The sequence below is a fragment of the Pipistrellus kuhlii genome, unplaced genomic scaffold, assembly GCF_014108245.1.
Source record: "Pipistrellus kuhlii isolate mPipKuh1 unplaced genomic scaffold, mPipKuh1.p scaffold_m20_p_14, whole genome shotgun sequence".
NCBI lineage: Eukaryota > Metazoa > Chordata > Mammalia > Chiroptera > Vespertilionidae > Pipistrellus > Pipistrellus kuhlii.
In genome coordinates, this window is record NW_023425449.1 from 6,513,111 (window position 1) to 6,532,077 (window position 18,967).

Sequence of the window (18,967 nt, forward strand, 5' to 3'; positions counted from 1 at the left end):
ACCTGCCGTGCCTGCTCTCCTCCAGCTTCGTCAGCGCAAGTGTGACACCAAGACAGCCCACACCAGGGCCACCGTGGAGCCAGCGACCAGCTGGCCCCTGAGCTGGTGCCCAAATAGCAGTGCGTGGCCTCTGAGGCTCTCTGTGAACCCCAGCTCTGCCGGCTGGCTGGTCCTTCACTTGCTCAGACTCAGTTGTGTTATCTGTATGATGGGTACGACAATTCCTTCCTCAAAGAATTGGGAGAGTTTAATGACATAATGGTCTGAAACCCTTAGTGTGTGACAGCTATGGAAAAATGGCAGCTATTGATATTATTAATATTGTCATTATTATGGGTCTTGTTCCTCATGTAACATGGGCCTCCCATCATATTCACTCCCCAACCCAGTATTTACATGAAAATATACAATACATTATCTCACTGACCTTTACAAGCAGGTGTTACTAATCCAACTGACAAGGAAACAAAGTTATAGACAGTTATATAACTCTCCCAAGGCCACACCTTTTGACAAAGAACAAGTGGGATTAATTAGTTCCATCTCTGACTCCTTCAGGAAACATCCACTGGGTGCTTCCAATGCCATGAACTCAGCTCAGGGCTGAAAAGATCATGGTGATCACACACAGGAAGCAGGGGGTGGGGAGGGGGGGAGCGGGTAAATAGTCAAATGGGGAAAGAGGCAGGTGAATGGATGATTATGGAATAGTGTGATAAAGGGGTGATTATGGAATAGTGTGATAAAGGGAGACTATGAAATAGTGTGATAGAGGTGATTATGGAATAGTGTGATAAAGGGGTGATTATGGAATAGTGTGATAAAGGGGTGATTATGGAACAGTGTGATAAAAGGAGACTATGGAATAGTGTGATAGAGGAATTCAAATCGGCAGCCAAACGGCAGGACTCCTGTGTTGTGTGGTGACTCCTTCACCACGGTGCTAAACACAATGGGGCCTAGCTGGTGTCCTGCTGTCCGGCATTATCGGGGCCACAGGAGGAGAGAAAGCGTAATTCTGACAGGGGAGAGAGGGACAGTATAGACCAGTAGCCAGCTGTATCAGAGACAGGTTCAGGAGAAGGGACGTAGGGAGAGATGGGAGGAGAGGTCTCTAGGTGGTAGGACAAATGTGAGCAGGAGGCTGAAGGCCAGAGGAGGGAGGCTGATGATATGGGTGGGACCAGGTCAGGAAGAGCCTGCAGTGCCAGGCTGAGGAGCTTTTATTTTGTTTTGGTTTTTAAAAAATATATTTTATTGATTTTTTTTTTTTTTTTATAGAGAAGAAGGGAGAGGGAGAGTTAGAAACATCGATGAGAGAAACATCGATCAGCTGCCTCCTGCACACCCCTTACTGGGTTATGTGCCCACAACCAAAGGTACATGCCTTTGACCAGAATTGAACTTGGGGCCTTTGGGTCCACAGGCTGACGCTCTATCCACTGAACCAAACCAGTTAGGCTATTTTGTTTTCTTAATATATCTTGATTGATTTCCGAGAAGAAGGGAGAGGGAGAGATAGAAACATAAATGATGAGAGAAAATCGCTGATCAACTGCCTCTTGCACACCCTACACTGGGGATTGAGCCTACAACCCTGGCATGTGCCCTGACTGGGAAGCAAACCATGACCTCTTGGTTTATAGGTCAATGCTCAACCACTGAGCCACACCAGCCAGGCCACTCCAGAGGCAGCCTTCTAAGGAGCAGGTAAGTCAGGAGCTCTGTGGGGTGGCAGCTTGCAGGTGGAGGCTCCGCAGGAAAGAAGAATGTTTTAGGCAGGAAGATCAAGGTTTCTCATTTTGACCCAGGTTAGTCTCAGTTACTCTGACAGAGAAGGTGGTAGGGGCTAAGACCCAGGACTTAGATAAGACTTGAGAAGGGAAGACAGAGCGTGGTCGACCAGAGCTCTGCTGCTTTGACTAGTCTAACGTGTCTAAAAAGAAAGAAGAAGCCCTGACCAGTTTGGCTCAGTGGATAGAGCGTCAGCCTGCAGACTCAAGGGTCCCAGGTTCAATTCTGGTCGAGGGCATGTACCTTGGTTGCGGGCACATCCCCAGTAGGGGGTGTGCAAGAAGCAGCTGATCGATCTCTCTCTCTCATCAATGTTTCTCGCTCTCTATCCCTCTCCCTTCCTCTCTGTAAAAAAAATCAGTAAAATATATTTTTTTAAAAATAAAAAGAAGAAAACACAAACACAGAGAGGCAGAAGTAGGCAGTACCCAGAGGAAGGGATTCCATGACTCCCAAAATCCAACAGCTCTGTCACAGCGGAGGGTACATTTTACGGTACTGTGTGTCTCTCCATGGCCTGACTTTATCTCCTAAAACAGAAGTCTCTCCTTGCTCTCTGTAAGTTATCTCCTCGTGGTAATTCTGCTTTGCATGTAGATCCTTCTGAAGGGGAACAGAAACCACTGAGTCACCAACACAACATCCAGTACACTGGGCGGGAGGCAATGGAGTGCAGTGGTTAAGAGCATGGTGACCGAGTTTGAAGCATTCTAGCTGCGGGTGGCGGAGGCAGAGGAGCTTATAAGGGGCTAAATGGTGACGGATGGAGATGTGAATTGCGTGCTGTTCGTAAATGTTTACTTCACAGGATCCACACTGTCATCTTGAATAAGAGTTGAGACTTAGGTCTGAATTACTTTTTTAAACAAAAGGAGAATGAAATGATTTGCAAAGTCACAGACAGCCGTTAAAGAGCACAGCTGGTAAAACACTAAAGGAAATTACCTCCAGGCTTCCATCCAGTACGAGGCAATTTTCAGCAGCTATGATAGAGGCCTTGAAAATGAGATGTACTAATGGAAATGTTGACAAACCCATAATTCCCAACGCTGGCTGAATGGCAGAGGAAGACCAGAATGACAATGACATCGTGTGAATTTCCAGCGTTTTTATCCAGTGCTGGCAGCAAGTGACTGAGCAGGCTTTCATAATGACAACATAATTAAATTACCGAGTGTCTGTCTCAATAAGTTCTGAAAGTCAGGGGGGAACAACAGCATTATTTAACTTTGGAGGAGATCTCATCTCGGTGAGGCTTTTACTTTCTGCCCGTAAGTCCGAGATTCCCCAGATGGACCACCCTGTCCTGGTTTGCAGGCCTGGTGTCCATCCGCCGTGGGTGGCGGGAGGGAGACGCGGAAGGAGGCAGACGCACCTTTGTGTACGTGTCCCACTGAGAGCCGTGGGCCTGGGGGTCTGGGAACAAGGCCTTTTTCCACTCGCTGCTCAGTGCTTCTCCATCCCAGGACTGTGACACCGTTTCCTCTTTGAAGCTCAGGGACATCAGGACACAATGTGGACGGTTTTCAACTCCATTGATGCTGCCCCCTGCTTGCCAGCCACCCTACCCCCCAAGACCTCAAAGGGTCTCCTCCAGGTGGCCAGAGCTGGCCCAGCAGGAGGGGCCGCTGGTTTGAAGGTGCGGCTGCCCTCATTCATCACAGAACATCCTCTCTTCTTGTTTTGACTTTTTTTTTTTTTTTTTTTTTTTTTAATAAGCCTGAAGAACAGAGAGAGAGAGAGAGGAACGAGTTTTGCTTCTCCTCATTAATCTGCTCCAGTTGGGGGCCTATCCAAATTATGAAATCATCGGTCATATGAGCATTATCTTTTCCACGCATCTTAGTTTATGTAAATTAATAAGATGAAAAACTTCTGGCCATCCATTATGCAGACAGATGACAAGGAGGACAAAGAGGAGGACTGTGACAGGCGAAACCAAACAGCCTGCGACGCCAAGAATGGACACGGAAGTCACGGTCCCAGACGCGGTCTGAGGAGCCCTGCCTTCCAAAAGGCCGCCTTTCCCCCGCTTTGCCATGACCTGGAGCCTCCTCCCCGCCAAGTCTCCGGGTTCCTCAGCCGCCCGGCACTGACTCATGTCTGGACTGACCACGGAGGACACACCGAGCCTCAGATTCAGAGCCCAAGGGACCTCCGACTTGACCTTGCACATCGGCTCCCCATTCTTATTTGGGGGCTGGAGAAACAAGGATGGAGCGTGTTATAGGTTAACCTGTGACCCCCCAAAAGTTATGTCAGAGCCTTAACCCCTAACTACTTATAAGTGCAACCTTAATTAAAAGTAGAGTCTTTGCTGACGTACTGGTAAGCAAGCATGAAATGAGGTGGTTGGGGTAAGTCCTAACCCAATGGAACTGCTGTCTTCCCTAGAGGAGGAGGGACAGGGGGGCAGACAAGGCAGGGAGAACGCTATGTGACGACAGGACATTGAGCTGCTGCAGCTGCGAACCAGGATCGCCAAGGAACCGGTAAATCCCCAGAAACAAGCAAGCAGCGAGGAAGACTCTCCCCCTATAGTTTCCGGGGGAGCTTGGCCAGCCCATGACACCTGGATTTCGACTTCTGGCATCCAGAACTGTGAGACAGGCCATTTTTCAAGTCACGTGGTTGGTGACGGGAGCCCTAGGAAATGCAAACAGAGAGCCTATGCAGATTGCCCACCGTCACAGGGCCGTGGTGACAGGGGACACAACAGAACGAAACACTTGTGAATCCCACTGCAAAGTGCCATCCATGGTCCCGGATTTACTCCTTGGAGGTGTTGCAACTCAACTGTGTACATGTGTGTTTTCTTACATCTCTGTTTTTGTAAAAAAATAATCTACGAAGCCCCTTAGCAGTGGAGCTGGACCCGCGATGCCAGAGGAACTGCCTTTCCCATCTGATACCTCAAATCCTGGAATGTATGAGACAGCAAGAGGACCCAGGCAGCACTGCGTCCCACAGAGTTCCCGGGAATAGAAAGAAAGCAGAGTCTATGAGGACCATACCAATGTCCACCAGACTGCACGTTCTTCAGAATGAGCATCACTGTGTTGTCTGTGCCTTCCTGCTCTGAAAGAACTGTCCCTCCTCTTTCTCATCAATACCCATTCCTTTGTCTCCTCATCGGAACATTGTTTTGGGTTTCTGCCTGCATCATGGCACTTTGAACAGCTATTCTTGGATCTCAAACAAATGTTTGTTGCTTCTCAGCCTGAAAGGCCTTTTATCTTTAGGTTCACATTTTCATTGTAGATTTCTGTAATAATTACCTTGAAACAGGCTTTCCTTGTCTCTGCCCTTTTCATTTGTAAAAAGTTGGAACTTATAGCCCTAGCCGGTTTGGCTCAGTGGATAGAGCGTTGGCCCTCGGACTGAAGAGTCTCAGGTTCCATTCCAGTCAAGGGCATGTACATTGGTTGTGGGCACATTCCCAGTGGGGGATGTGTAGAAGACAGCTGATCAATGTTTCTCTCCCATCAATGTTTCTGACTCTCTTTCCCTCTCCCTTCCTCTCTGTAAAAAAATCAATAACAATATATTTATAAAAACACATAAATAAATAAAAGTTGGAAGCTACAGATAATTTGAAAGAATAATACAATCAACACACATATTCCTTTCACCTAGATTCAACAATTAAGATTCTCCCATGTTTGTTTCTCTTCGTATGTTTACTTCTGTTTGGAACCATTTGAAAGTTGCAAATCTCATGACATTTTGCACCTAAAAATTTCAGCATGTGTCTCCTATAATTACATTCTTCTTCATAACCACCAGATTCAAGGAACTTAATACCTATACAAAAGGATTATGTAATAAAAAGATTATATTCCAATTTCCACCCAAACATCCTGTCTAGAGATTTTCTTCCTTGCTCTTCTCCTTCCTCCTCTACTATTCTTCACTTTTGGATATAGCACTTTCATCATTCAGCTGCCCATCTCCATAATCCACACACCTTTTCCCTTTTTTTTGGTCTCTCACAGGATGAATATTTTTGAAGAGTCCAAGCCAATTGCCTAACAGAATGTCCCACCCATCTGGGTCCTCCTGCTGTTTTCCGAAAGACATTCTTTGGTAAGAATGTGACAGGTGATGCTGTGTACTTCCCATTGCATCTCATCAGAGAGTGCACGTCAGTCACTAATCAACATCATTGATAATGTCATGGACTCAACTTCATTGGAAGTTACCACTTTTAACTAGCATAAGAACATGAAATCATCATTATTAGTGAGGGTGGTATCTGCAGATATCTCCATTGTAAAGATACTATTTTTCTGGTTGTAATTAATGAATACTCTTCGTGGGATACTTGAAAGAAAATGTGTTCCTAACTACTTAGTACAGTGCAGCCAGAGATAAACACGAATGTTGACTTGGTATTAGATATCGCTCCGTAGCTGAAATGCAACACCTCATGTGCCTGCATAGTGCACTGCATGTTTTCTCAAGGGTGCAGGGGAGGGTGTGTGTGTTAAGCCTCAAGCTAACACTCCTCCTTTGCCAACCACCAGCCTACCGAAGAAATCTGAAGGTCATTCTCATGACTCTCCCAGCACACAAATGTTACCCAGGTTTTGGCCTCGGCCAAGAGGTTCTGGCTCATTAAAATTTACACTGAAACCTAAGAAGCCATACCAAAACAGGCTAAATATACCGGACCCTAGGTAGGTAAAGCCAATGCTTAAAGCACAACATTACATTAGCTAAACCAAAGCTTTGCTTTTCAGCATGTCACTGTCACGGAGAGCTCAAGTATCATGGGTAGCACAGCTGTACTACCGCACCGTGTCAGGTGCCATATTCCTGTTGGCTACCACGAAGGACATACACTTGAGAAAGCAAGACAAAAATAGATCTCCAAGGCCATGTCAACCGTCGCTGAGAGGTCAAAAACACTCAGAGCTTTGAATGGAAGTCACTGCTTCTAGTTAGTATGAGGACAGGAAAACACAGCCCTTGTCTCTGAATATCCAGCACGGTGAGAAAGGGGCATAGCCACTAAGCCCACCCTGAGGACACTCCTATGGCTCAACTACAAATGCCTGTGGGTGTTTTCTGTATTGCTTTCCCCACTAGTGTAGTCAATTCCAGAGGACAGGGATTTGGTCCTGTTTGGTCTTCAGTATCCAGAAGAGCGTCTGACACACAGCATGTCAAACAATTATTGGTTGAATGAATGAATGACTCAAAATAGTGTTCTTTAAGGTTAGGCCATTTCAACATTTCTAAAGAAGAGATACAACCTTGTGACCTCTCTGCCCCCTTTTAATTTAATTACAACGTTGGTTGCTCTGAACTGTGTGAATAAAGGGGCCTTCATAGCGTCTCTATCTCTGTCTCCAACAACTGGGCTACTCAGTTCAGGACAGACAGGCGTCAAGGCACACCTCTGTGTGCCAGATCATGTCGTGATCTTACCCCTACAGGTCCCGTACCGAGGTCTTGTATCTCTCTCTCTGTTTCTCTGTTTGTTTTTTGCAAAGCAGGAAGCAGAAAGGATGTGTAGTATTCCACTGTCCCATCAATACTAGCGTGTTATTTCCTTCCAGGAGTTCCATTGTGGAGTTGCTAAAGGTCACGAGAAGAAAGTCTGTGGATTGTTAATAGAATATATAATTTGCTTAAATACTTAACATTTTTTCTCTACATGATTTTTGTCCAGAGATATATATATTTTTTATATATTTTATTGATTTTTTACAGAGAGGAAGGGAGAGAGAGAGCTAGAAACGTCGATGAGAGAAACATCGACCAGCTGCCTCTGCCCCCCACTCCCCCACCGGGGATGTGCCCACAACCAAGGTACATGCCCTTGACCGGAATCGAACCTGGGACCTTTCAGTCCACAGGCCGACGCTCTACCACTGAGCCAAACCGGTTTCAGCTGTCCAGAGATATTTTTATTAATTTGCTTACATATGTGACAGTTAAGCAAAGTAAGTGATCTGTCCATAAACACTAGAGTATTGTTTTTTGTTCGTGTACAGATGCTTTACTGTCAAGGGAGCTGGAAGAATCAACTACGCATGTTCTCTTTGAATCAGGACCCTCCAGACTCGACAGTAGACAGCGTACAGGAGAGGAGAAAAGGGGCAGGAGACTCTCCTCCCAGGAGGACACAGCAATAATAAAAATTAAAACATAACAATAGTGGGGCTGTGCTTATTGTATGCAGATTCCTTGTTTACAACAGCCCTACAGAATAAGAACTATTATTCCCACTGTAAAGAGGAGGAAACTGGGGATGAGGAAGGCGTAGGCAGGGATGTGAAGGGAGCACAGCTGCCCTCAGGGCCCTCTCGCTCTCCTAGACACAGGGAGGGATTCCACGTGCACAGTAGACGGAGAACCTGTTATTGACAAGTGTTGTCTGGCAAGTTTTCACGGAAATCTTTGATCAGTTCTTAAAATACTCCTGCTAGGAAACATTCAGGACAGATAAACTATAAGGTCACTGCCCCGGAGTTCAGATAGAGGAATCCCTATGCTCCCGGTAAACATCTACTGGTGTGATTCAGTTCCTTTATCACCTGGCATTCTCCTCGAATCCCTCTTCAGAGGTGACACGTTCCTCAATTTTTGGATAGAGTTCAATTCTTGGGGGACATCCCTTTGCAAAAAGATAAAAAGCTTTGCTAACATCGGTGAAATGAAGCCCAGACACTGGGCCCCGCCAGCTTTCAGCCTGGCCGCCTGGTTTTATTCTCGCTGCCCTGTTCAGACTCACAGACATGAAGGCTCAGTGTTTCTTCCATCCCCTTGCAAAAAATTAGGGGGAAAAGGGCCCATAAAGACAAAGGTTCTTGTGTTTTAACCTAACTCTTAAAAGAAGTAGAAGCCTAATTACATCTGAACTTGGTAAGATTTTATGGGGGAATTCCTTCTAAAATAGCATTCACGTTGGCGGCAGTGGCTTTCCGAAGCTCCCGTTCAGGTTCTGTGCCACCGAGGGCACCGGTTTCCTCTCTTAGATCCGTCTTCCCAAGTCCACACGCCCCCAGACACGTACCAGAAAGGTATTCCAAACTGGTGGCAATTTCTTCAGTCAATGTGGGTAAACTTGTGGGCAGGCAAGTAGCAGGAACTTCTTTTTAATATATTTTATTGATTTTTTTACAGAGAGGAAGGGAGAGGGATAGAGAGTTAGAAACCTCGATGAGAGACATGAGATACATCGACCAGTGCCTCCTGCACACCCCCCATCGATGATGTGCCCGCAACCAAGGCACATGCCCTTGATCAGAATCGAACCTGGGACCTTTCCTTCCGCAGACCGACGCTCTATCCACTGAGCCAAACCGTTTCGGCAGCAGGAACTTCTTTACTCAGGAGTATTTCTCTCCCAACCCCAGCTCAAATGTAACTATAACAGCAATGTCCAACTTCTGTCATCTCATAGCACACATAAATTACTTACAATTCTGTGGCATACCAGAGATTATATTTTTTATAGATCTGACAAAAAAAAAATAGGCATAAATTTGATTCATTCACTCTGGATGGCTATTGTTGTGCTGGCTTTGTCATTTAAAAAATATGTATTTTTTATTGATTTTTTTACAGAGAGGAAGGGAGAGAGCAAGCTAGATGGCTTTGTCATTTTTTATTTGATAATCTAAGGGAAATAGGTCAGTGCCTCTGACTAAGTAGTCACGTACTACATGTTTTAAAAATGCTGTGGCAGCCGAAACCGATTTGGCTCAATGGATAGAGCGTCAGCCTGGGGACTGAAAGATCCCAGGTTCGATTCCGGTCAACGGCATGTACCTGGGTTGCGGACACATCCCCAGTAAGAGGTGTGAGGAAGGCAGCTGATTGATGTTTCTCTCTCATCGATGTTTCTAACTCTCTATCCTTCTCTCTTCCACTCTGTAAAAAATCAATAAAATTAATTTTTAAAAAATGCTGTGGCATTCCGGTTGAAAATTGCTGATTTATAACAAGGGGTTCTAACCTTTTAGATTTGAAGGATCCACAAATGAATGAATATCAGAAAATGCAGATCACTCTGAGGTTGACAAGTTTTATTTTGCAAATAAAGAAAACAAATACTAATACATATGGTCATGATGACTTAATAAAGCACAGCGTAACAGAAAAACAGGCAAATGGTGATCCTGCCCTCACACCACACTCAGACACTCCACACAGAAGAGAGGAATGGGGCCCAGTCAGGCTGTGGCCGGGAGAGGGACAAGCTGCCAACCATGCGGTCCTGGGTGCCTGTGGCTGCAGCCCAGGTAAAGCTGCCTGCCCATGGTCCCGAGGCTGCGGCCAGCCTGGGCGAAGCTGGCCCGAGGCCTGGGTGCCTGTGACCGGCTGGAGGAGGGAATCGTGGGTCCTGGGTGTGGGGTGAGGCAGAGGTGGTTAGCGGCACTCAGGCCAACAGGGGAGTAGTTAGGGGCAATGAGGCTGGTAGGGGAGTGATTAGGGGAAATCAGGCAGGCAGGCAGAGGAGATTAGGGGTGATCAGGCAGGCAGGCAGAGATTAGGGGCGATCAGGCAGGCAGGCAGAGGGGTTAGGGGTGATCAGGCAGGTGAGCAGTTAGGGGCCAGTATCCCAGATTGCGAGAGGCAGACATCCCTTGAAGGGTCCTGGATTGGAGAGGGTGCAGGACGGGCTGAGGGGCCCTCCCCCCCTCTCCCCCACCCCATGTACGAATTTCGTGCACCAGGCCTCTAGTCTATATATATATATATATATATATATATATATATATATATATATATATATAAAAGGCTAATATGCTAAGCATCCAACCATCTGGCCAGTCACTATGATGCACACTGACCACTAAGGGGCAGACACTCAACACAGGAGCTGCTGAGCTGCAGTGACTTGGCAGTGGCGGTTCTCAGGTGACACACACTGAAACCAGAGAAGGAGCCTTATTCCTCAAACGGCCGTGCAATTCCACCTTCGGCCGTGGGTTATGTTGTTGCTGGCGCACTGTTGACCACGAATCTGGTTTACTGCACACTTGTGTTTGCATGACAGCAACTTTGCAGAGTGCGCTCTCACACTCTGGGACCCCCCGGGGTATGCTGGAGAGCTGGTTTCAGCTGAAACTCAGTCCCCGCAGACCAGGCTGATCTCCACAGGCGAGGCCGAGGGACCCCACCTGCTGGAGGGACTGCACTCACACCACAGACTCCGAGGAGGGAGCTCGGGCGGTTGGTTCCAGGGCATGTCTGGCCCATCTTGCCCACTCCTGCCCCGACGGCCACCCTCTAATTTCCTTTTAATGTGCACAAATCCGTGCACTGGCTCACTAGCAAGTACATAATTTCAGGCCAGAGAATTGCTTTTAAATATATTTATTTTATTGATTTTTTATAGAGAGGAAGAGAGAGGGATGGATAGAGAGTTAGAAACATTAGTGAGATAGAATCATCTATCAGCTGCCTCCCACACACCCCCTACTGGGGATGTGCCCATAACCAAGGTACATGCCCTTGACTGGAATCAAACCCGGGACCCTTCAGTCTGCAGGCCGACGCTCTATCCACTGAGCCAAACAGGTTTCAGCCAGAGAATTGTTTTAAATGAAAAAGGTAGCTTATGGAATTTAGTTTATTCACAGAAAACAAAATCAACACCAGCATCTCTCTCCACTGTCCACCACCAGGAAAAACTAAATCCCTTCTCCTTTCTCTTCAATATTTTGTGAATATTTCTGTTATACCACGTGGCTTCATTATGATTCCTATTAATGTTTACCTATCAGCTAGACCACAAGTTCTTAAAGGCACAAAGACCGTCTTACCTTTTACCCACTGACAGAATGTAGCACAAAGCCTAGAACATAGTAAGCATTCTAAGAGTATTTATTCATTTGTACATAAGGAAGCCAAATGGGAAGAGAAAGTTCTCTCTCTAGATAAAACTGATTATCTTATTTGCAAACTGGTGTAACACATTAAAGCCTGAGGGGAGATTCCAGGGATGTAAATAAAGTTATAAAAACATTCTAACACCACTGGCACGTAGCAATGACTTGCAAATTTAAAGTTAAGTTGAAAGAATTAGGCAACAACATTGCTTTGGAAAACAATCACAGCTAAGAAGTTATTTTTTAGCCAAGTTGTGTTTAAACATGGTTAGTGACATTGATTTATGCATACTTTAAACAAAAATGTAAATTTCAGATGCAAAGGAGAGTGAGAATCATCAGAAGGTAGGGTAATAGCTAGTGGCAAATGAGATCCTCCGTGTTCATTTACGCAGGTGGCTTATTGGTGAGTCATGGATCCGTGATCTGAAGATTGGAAACTGAGCCGCCAGTTCTCTGAATCCAGGAAAACAACATGTCCTAATTTATGACCCTGACAAAATTTGGCTACAGTTCAGCAATGCATAAGAAATATGTCCCATAAAAAATATCTTTATGGATTTTTCTCATTACATTGACAAATGAGGAATGAAATCGTCTTATGAGGGATAGAATCACAAAAGAACTTTAATCCTTTCTAAACATGCATCTCCCAAGAAGCAAAGAACATAAAAAAGTGAAAGGATTAAAATTATAATCGTTTCTTGCCTGGCCTCTATGGCTCAGTGGATTGAGTATCGTCCCATGTGCATCATGAGGTCACCGGTTCGATTCCTGGCTGGAGCTCGTGCCCAAGTTTCAGGCTTGATCCCCAGTATGGGGCCTGCAGGAGGCAGCCAATTGATGTTTCTCTCCCTCTATCTCTAAAAACATATTATTATTGTTATTATTGTTATATTTTTTTAAAGGAAGAATCGAGGAAGATTCTGCCTTTTAAAAACTATAACAACAATAATAATAATACTAACTTTATACTCATTTCACAAAACGATGCCTTAGGAAGGGATAAAATCACAACCCAGAAATTGTGCCTAATATTCTAAATATTCTGATTAGACTTCTAGATCCCACTGTTCTTAGCATAGCTGGATACATGATAGCTATTAAATTCCTTTAATCTCCCAGTCTTCTCTCTCCTTGAACTTTTTTCTCTCCTACTGATACAGCTTAAAAATAAGACATTTTAGCCGGGACCGGTTTGGCTCAATGGATAGAGCATTGGCTTGGGGACTGAAGGGTCCCGGGTTCAATTCCGGTCAGGGGCGTGTGCCTTGGTTGCGGGCATATCCCCAGTAGGGGGTGTGCAGGAGGCAGCTGATCGATGACTCTCTCTCATCGATGTTTCTGGCTCTCTATCTCTCTCCCTTCCTCTCTGTACAAAATCAATAAAATATATTTAAAAAAAATAATAATAAAAAAATAAAAAAAAATAAGACATTTTAAACAGACTACAACTCTTAGCTTTAATCAGATTAAATTGTTTCACATATAATCAACTAGAGTTTATTACTAGATATAAATTGACTACATTAGGTATTCATCTACAGATACTCATAATACCTGGCTTTTAAGGAAAATAACCTTTTGTAGCCACAATTGGTTCTCCTGGAAAAACCATAACCAACCAAACCATGCAGTGCTCTGACAAGAGCGGTCATTCAATGGCGATCGATACACTGAGATGTGCAACATTTCGTGCTGGTCACAGACACAACGAACACAGGTAGAAATTCTGTAATTATAAGGTATAGTTTGCCCTCACATCCATGGTGAAAATGGGAATCTTTCTTTAGTTCTTTACTCCAAAGCATTCCCTTGTTGCAACATGCCCCCTTTTTCATCTGAAGTCAGTTTGTTCGTTCATTCTTGAGCACCTAAGGTACGACAGGTGGAGAGTTACAGCTGGAGACAGCAGTCACTACAACTGTACCTCAGAGCGCTGGGACAGACGTTCTTCTACTTCCTACTTACGTGACCCTGAGGCAAATCACCCTCATGGAGCCTCAGTTTCCTCTCCTGTGAAATGGACAGAAGGATAACACCTACCTCAGGAGTAGTACGAGGATACTAGAGGCCCGGTGCATGGGAATTGTGCACTGGTGGGGGATGTGGCCTGCGGGGGATCGGCTTGCTGTGGGCGCACCATTCATCCTGGTCAGCAGAGCAGCGCTCCCACTGTGGTAGTGCACTTGCCACCAAGGGGCAGCTCCTGCGTTGAATGCCTGCCCCCTGGTGGTCAGTACACATCATAGCGACTGGTTGACCGGTTGTTCTGCTGTTCCATCATTGGGCTTTCATTATATAGGCTACTACGGCAATGCATTTAGAACAGGGGTGGTAAAAAGTAAGCTCTCACTGTTAGTTTTCGTTGTATGCCAGGTGTTAGGGAAAAGCCCCAAAAGTTTAAATTCAGGATCGAATCTGAAGGTCAGACACACAGTCTTATTCAAATTCACAAGAGCTTTCATAGGAGAAACTCACACCCATAGAAAAAGCAGCTGCTCGCAGTGGTGGCCGGCCAGGAAGAACCCACCCCTCCCGGGAAAGGACCCCTTTACAGGGGGCTAAGCGTGCCACCGCAGGGCGGGGAGCCGCGCAGACCACCAGAAAGAGCGATGCACCCCTAAGTTAACGGATAACGCCAGGCTTTCATCACTCTCCATGCATCCACCAACCCCCTTCCTGGGAGCATGGCGTTGATTTTTGGGTGGCATTCTGGTTTTCTGGGTACAGAGAATGAAAGAGACCCCAACGTTTCCCAGACGCCTTTGCTGTGGGAGCCATACTGCATCCGAGTTCCCTACACCAGTTCATGGCTTCTATCAGTGCATAAGAAACGAGGTCCCTGCTCTTGAGAAACCTATGCTCTAGTAGTTAAAGTATGCAGGTAAGCAAAGCATTTCGGCTTTTAAGGAGTGTTCAAAGCAGCAGCTGTTTTTGAGTCAGAGCATAGGGGTTCTTGCTGAAGACTGCAGAATGGCATAACCTGATTTAGAGACACCTGTGACCTGGCACTTATTGTAAAAAGGGCTTTAGACCCACCCTAGTTCCTCTGAAGTCTTCTTGCACCTTGACCCTCTGCATTCTGGGGAATCCACAGAGCTACACTGAAAGAAAAATTTGTCTTGCCAGACTGTTCTATGGCTACACAATACCACCACTGCCGCCCTCACCCTTCCCCACCATGCATGTCACTTTGGCATTCAGGAACCCCCACCAACAGGGATTCTGGAAAGATGTGCCTTCTCAGGTTGAGATTGGCTAGTAAGCCAGGACAAGTGGCCTCTCTTCCCTTGCTGATTGTGGCAAAGGCCACAGTAACCAGCAGACAGACAGCACCTCAAACCCTCAGGCGGGTCCTTTTTAAGCCTCCTGGCTGGTGCCACTGAGATTCTGCTGGACCATCTCCAGGTTGTCACTGCTAACCTCCAGCACCCCCAAGGGTGTTCTCACTCCCTGACAAGAACACCAGCTTGGCCAAATAAACACTCGCTCATTTCCAGGTTTATCCCAGGACAAGAAAATGACTGCTAAGGGTCGTTCTGGAACCGTCTTTGCATTTCTGTCATCACAGAAAGCACGTGCGCAGACAAAACAGGTACTTTTTCTAGTCCTCGGCGCTTTCTTTGGACTGTGCTAGTTCTGAAGGCCTTTCCCCTCCCCTGGCCTGCCCTTCTCTACAAGAATCCTGGGTTGTTTCAGGGCTGCTTTCCTACACCTTCCAATGTTGAAGTGTCAACAGGTGTTCTGGTGGCTAAAACAGTCTGGGGTCAGAGCACCAAACCCGAGAACCTACCACAGCCCCGGCCAGAGGGCCATGTGAGGATGACAAACAGCACTTTGAGAGCAAGCCTATTGGGTGGCCAAACGAGCTCCCTCCAGAGACAGGAAGAAAGCCAGGCCAGAGAGGAGACCAGGTCGAGACGCCTAAGAATCACGTCCCCACCCCCCAGTGTTGGTACAAGCAGCTACCGCTTCTGCAGAAGGGCTGGGACTTTTATAATACACCTATTATAAAATCATACAACTCTGCAGCTAAAGAACAAAACTTACACCTCTAAAGGAGTGCTTCAAAGCTATTACTTTGGTGAACCTTCCTTCTGATTCCAGAAATAGCTTGGCCTTGCCTCCAATACACATGACAAGTTCTTTTGACTATGTTTAGCGGTGGCAAATACCAATTATTTGCAAGTGTGTGTCATTTTTAAGAAACAGCCAGGTTATTCAGAACTAAGACTCATGAGATGAGGAAATCAATACTATTTTGGTATAAAACCAAGATGTTGGTTATAGTTAAACAAGTTGGAGTTTCCTGGGCAGATCCAACAACAATCTGAGAGGTAATTTTAAAAGTGCTCGGAATAATGGCAATGTTGGTGTCTAAGGTATACGCTATCACAGTGACAACCCTGAGGAGATCATTGATGTGGATGCACAGCGGGTACTCCACATCCACAGGTTTCATATTTGCAATCAGCCATTGATTGAAAACAGTATTTTCGATCTGAGAATCTATGGGTGCAGAGGGCCAACTGTAGATCATTCTATGCCATCCTATATAATAAAAGGCCAGCAACCATAATAGCGTAATGACCAGAATGACTGATCAACCAGTCACTATGAGGTGCACTGACCACCTCTCGGTCCCTCCCCCCAGCCTGCAGGCTCCCGATAGCTAGATGGCCAATGAGAACCATGGGGAACAGGGGTGGGTGGAGGTGGGGCAGGACTGGGGAGCAGGTGAAAGGCAGACCTCTTAGTCCCTCCCCGCAGCCCAAAGGCTCCTATCGCTGGATGGTGAACGGGGAACCAGGGTAGGTGTTGGCAGCAGGGTGAGACTGGGGATTGGCAAGCAGGTGGAACGGCTGACCTCTTGGTCCCTCCTTCTGGCCCACAGGCTCTGATAGATCACCAGACGGCGAACCGGGAACTGGGGTGAATGTCAGCAGCGGGATGGGAATGGGGACTGGCAAACGGGAGGAAGATGGCCCTGATTGCAGGCTAGGCCTAGGGACCCCACCCACGCATGATTTCGTGTGCTGGACCTCTAGTTTTACATAAGGGACTTGAGTATTCGTGGGTCTTGGTATCAGTGGGGATGGGGTATTTGTGGGGATGGGATATCTGATAATGAGGGATGACATCCTGAAGTCTCATTACTCTACTTTCACAGTCATTAGGAAAAAGGTTATAGAAAACAGACACATCTACTATAAAACTCATTTCTGAGTCTCAGGCAGAAACTTTTAAAATAAAAACGAATTGTTAACCTCAGTTAACTGGTCTCCATGTCTTCAGAGTAGGGGCTAAGATAAGACTCCTAGTCCTAACACAAGACTCTCTAGTCTATTAATAATGTATATTAATACAAAAATCTAACTGTGTTATTAATGTTTACTAATACATAAAGTAACTTTTAAAGCAAGCCCATATCCACGGGTTTCATATTTGCAACCAGCCATTGACTGAAAACAGTATTTTCAATCTGAGAATCTATGGGTGGTCACATTGCACTTGAGAGTCTAGTCTGGGTCTCCTGGACACATGTCTATAATATTAATAACTAGAGGCCTGGTGCATGGAATTTGTGTACTGTTTGGGGGGCGTGGGCTGCAGGGATTGGCCTGATGTGGGAGCGCTGCTCATCCGGGTCAGCCAAGCGGCACCCCCACTGTGGGAGCGTACTGACTACCGGGGGCAGCTCCTGCGTTGAGTGTCTACCCCCTGGTGGTCACTGTGCATCATAGCGAATGGCCGACCACTCATTCTGGTTGTTCTGCTGTTCAGTTGCTGGGCTTTTATTATATAGGACAGCCCTACTTACACAGCCCTTACTACTACCCTCATTGAACTTTCTTAGCATGATATAGTAAGCTTTATAATAACTCAATATTTTGACTATTTTTACTTTACTTATATTACTTTTTTATTTCTATCTTCCATATGAGAGAACTGAGCAAGAAAGATGTTGCCCAAAACCAAACTACAAAGCTGGGATTGGAACCTTGGCAGTCTAGCTTCAACTATGCTCTGACAGTATGCTACTCCATGCAATATGCCTCTAGGAGACCAGAGAAAGCCAGATACAAATCACATAAACAGGATAAAAGACAATGGGGAGTTCATTTAAGAAGTAGAAAGAAGGGGTGAAGTGAGGCAGGCAGATGGACCCATGGAAACCAGTATGAGAACCACATAGAACAGCCACAAGAGTTCCGTGGCACTTGGGGGACTGGCAAAACGGCTTTGCCCTTGTGAGAAAAGAGGAGGCAGCTGGAAAGACCTAGGGATTATGAAGAACCAGTTTCTGGCACTGTTCTCTGTACATAACGTTCTTCCTTTATTACATAAAAATCAGACAAAGCACGATTCACAAAAACTGCAGCCTGGCGGGTGTGGCTCAGTGGTTGAGCCTAGGCCCATGCAGCATGAGGTCACCTGCTGGATTCCTAATCCGGGCACTGCAGCTTAGATCACCCGCCAGGGGGCGTGCAGGAGGCAGCCGATGGACGTGGAAGTTTCATGTTTCGCTCTCCATCGAGGTTTCTCTCTCACTCCTTCTCCCCTTTCTTTCTGAAACACACACACACAAAACATTTACAATAAATAAAACTCCATGGTACTGTGAATATGACAGCTTATACCCAGCGCACATCACTTTGTGAGCTTTGCTGGCTAGTACACAGAGGCGAGGCTCCGTAAATCAGTTAACTCGCTAACACCAGGCGGGATTAAGGGCGATGATCTCCTTGGCATCGATGCCACCGCAGGCCTAACTTCATCTCCCGGAGCAACACCCAGGCTCAACTCAGCGGAAATAACCAGGATGAAGGTCCTCTGACTTCAAGTCGGGTTGCCTCCCACTGCGGCGCCCGATTCCGCCCTCCTCCCTCCCAGTCACCACGCAGGACCAGCCACGCACCCTCCTCCCAAAGCCATGCACCCTCCTCCCATGCCACGCACCCTCCTCCCAAAGCACCCGACAAGTGTCCAGGAGACATTACCCCAGCCCCCGCTCCTAACATCTGCCAGGTAACAAGATAAAGAGGCGGCCGATGGGTGCGGCGGCAGGAGCGGCTTCCGGGCAGGCAGGGCGCCGCCCCCCGCAGTCCTCTCCCCGGGCCTCGGCCCACCAGCCAGAGGCGGCGCGGGCGGCCACACCCCCGCCGGGCCCCCGCCGAGGTGCCAGCGATTCGCGGAAGCGCGCCCGGCGGGGAGCCGCGGCGCCCGGGGCCCCGCACGCGCCGGGGGCGCCGGGGCCCGCCCAGGCCCTCCCTCCTCCCGGGCCCGCCGCCCACCTGCTCGCCGCCAACCGCCGGGGCCCC

The 18,967-nt window shown here is 46.9% G+C and overlaps 1 long non-coding RNA gene across 1 annotated transcript; it reads right to left on the reverse strand.

Annotated features, from left to right (window-relative positions):
- Nucleotides 1-13,073: 13,073 nt before the first annotated feature.
- On the reverse strand, nt 13,074-18,916 carry LOC123652285. The gene is made up of 3 exons (XR_006741543.1): nt 18,647-18,916; nt 14,318-18,215; nt 13,074-13,658 (listed from the first exon to the last, which is right to left on the reverse strand). It is a non-coding gene; the product is annotated as an uncharacterized LOC123652285 (long non-coding RNA).
- Between the last annotated feature and the right edge of the window lie 51 nt (nt 18,917-18,967).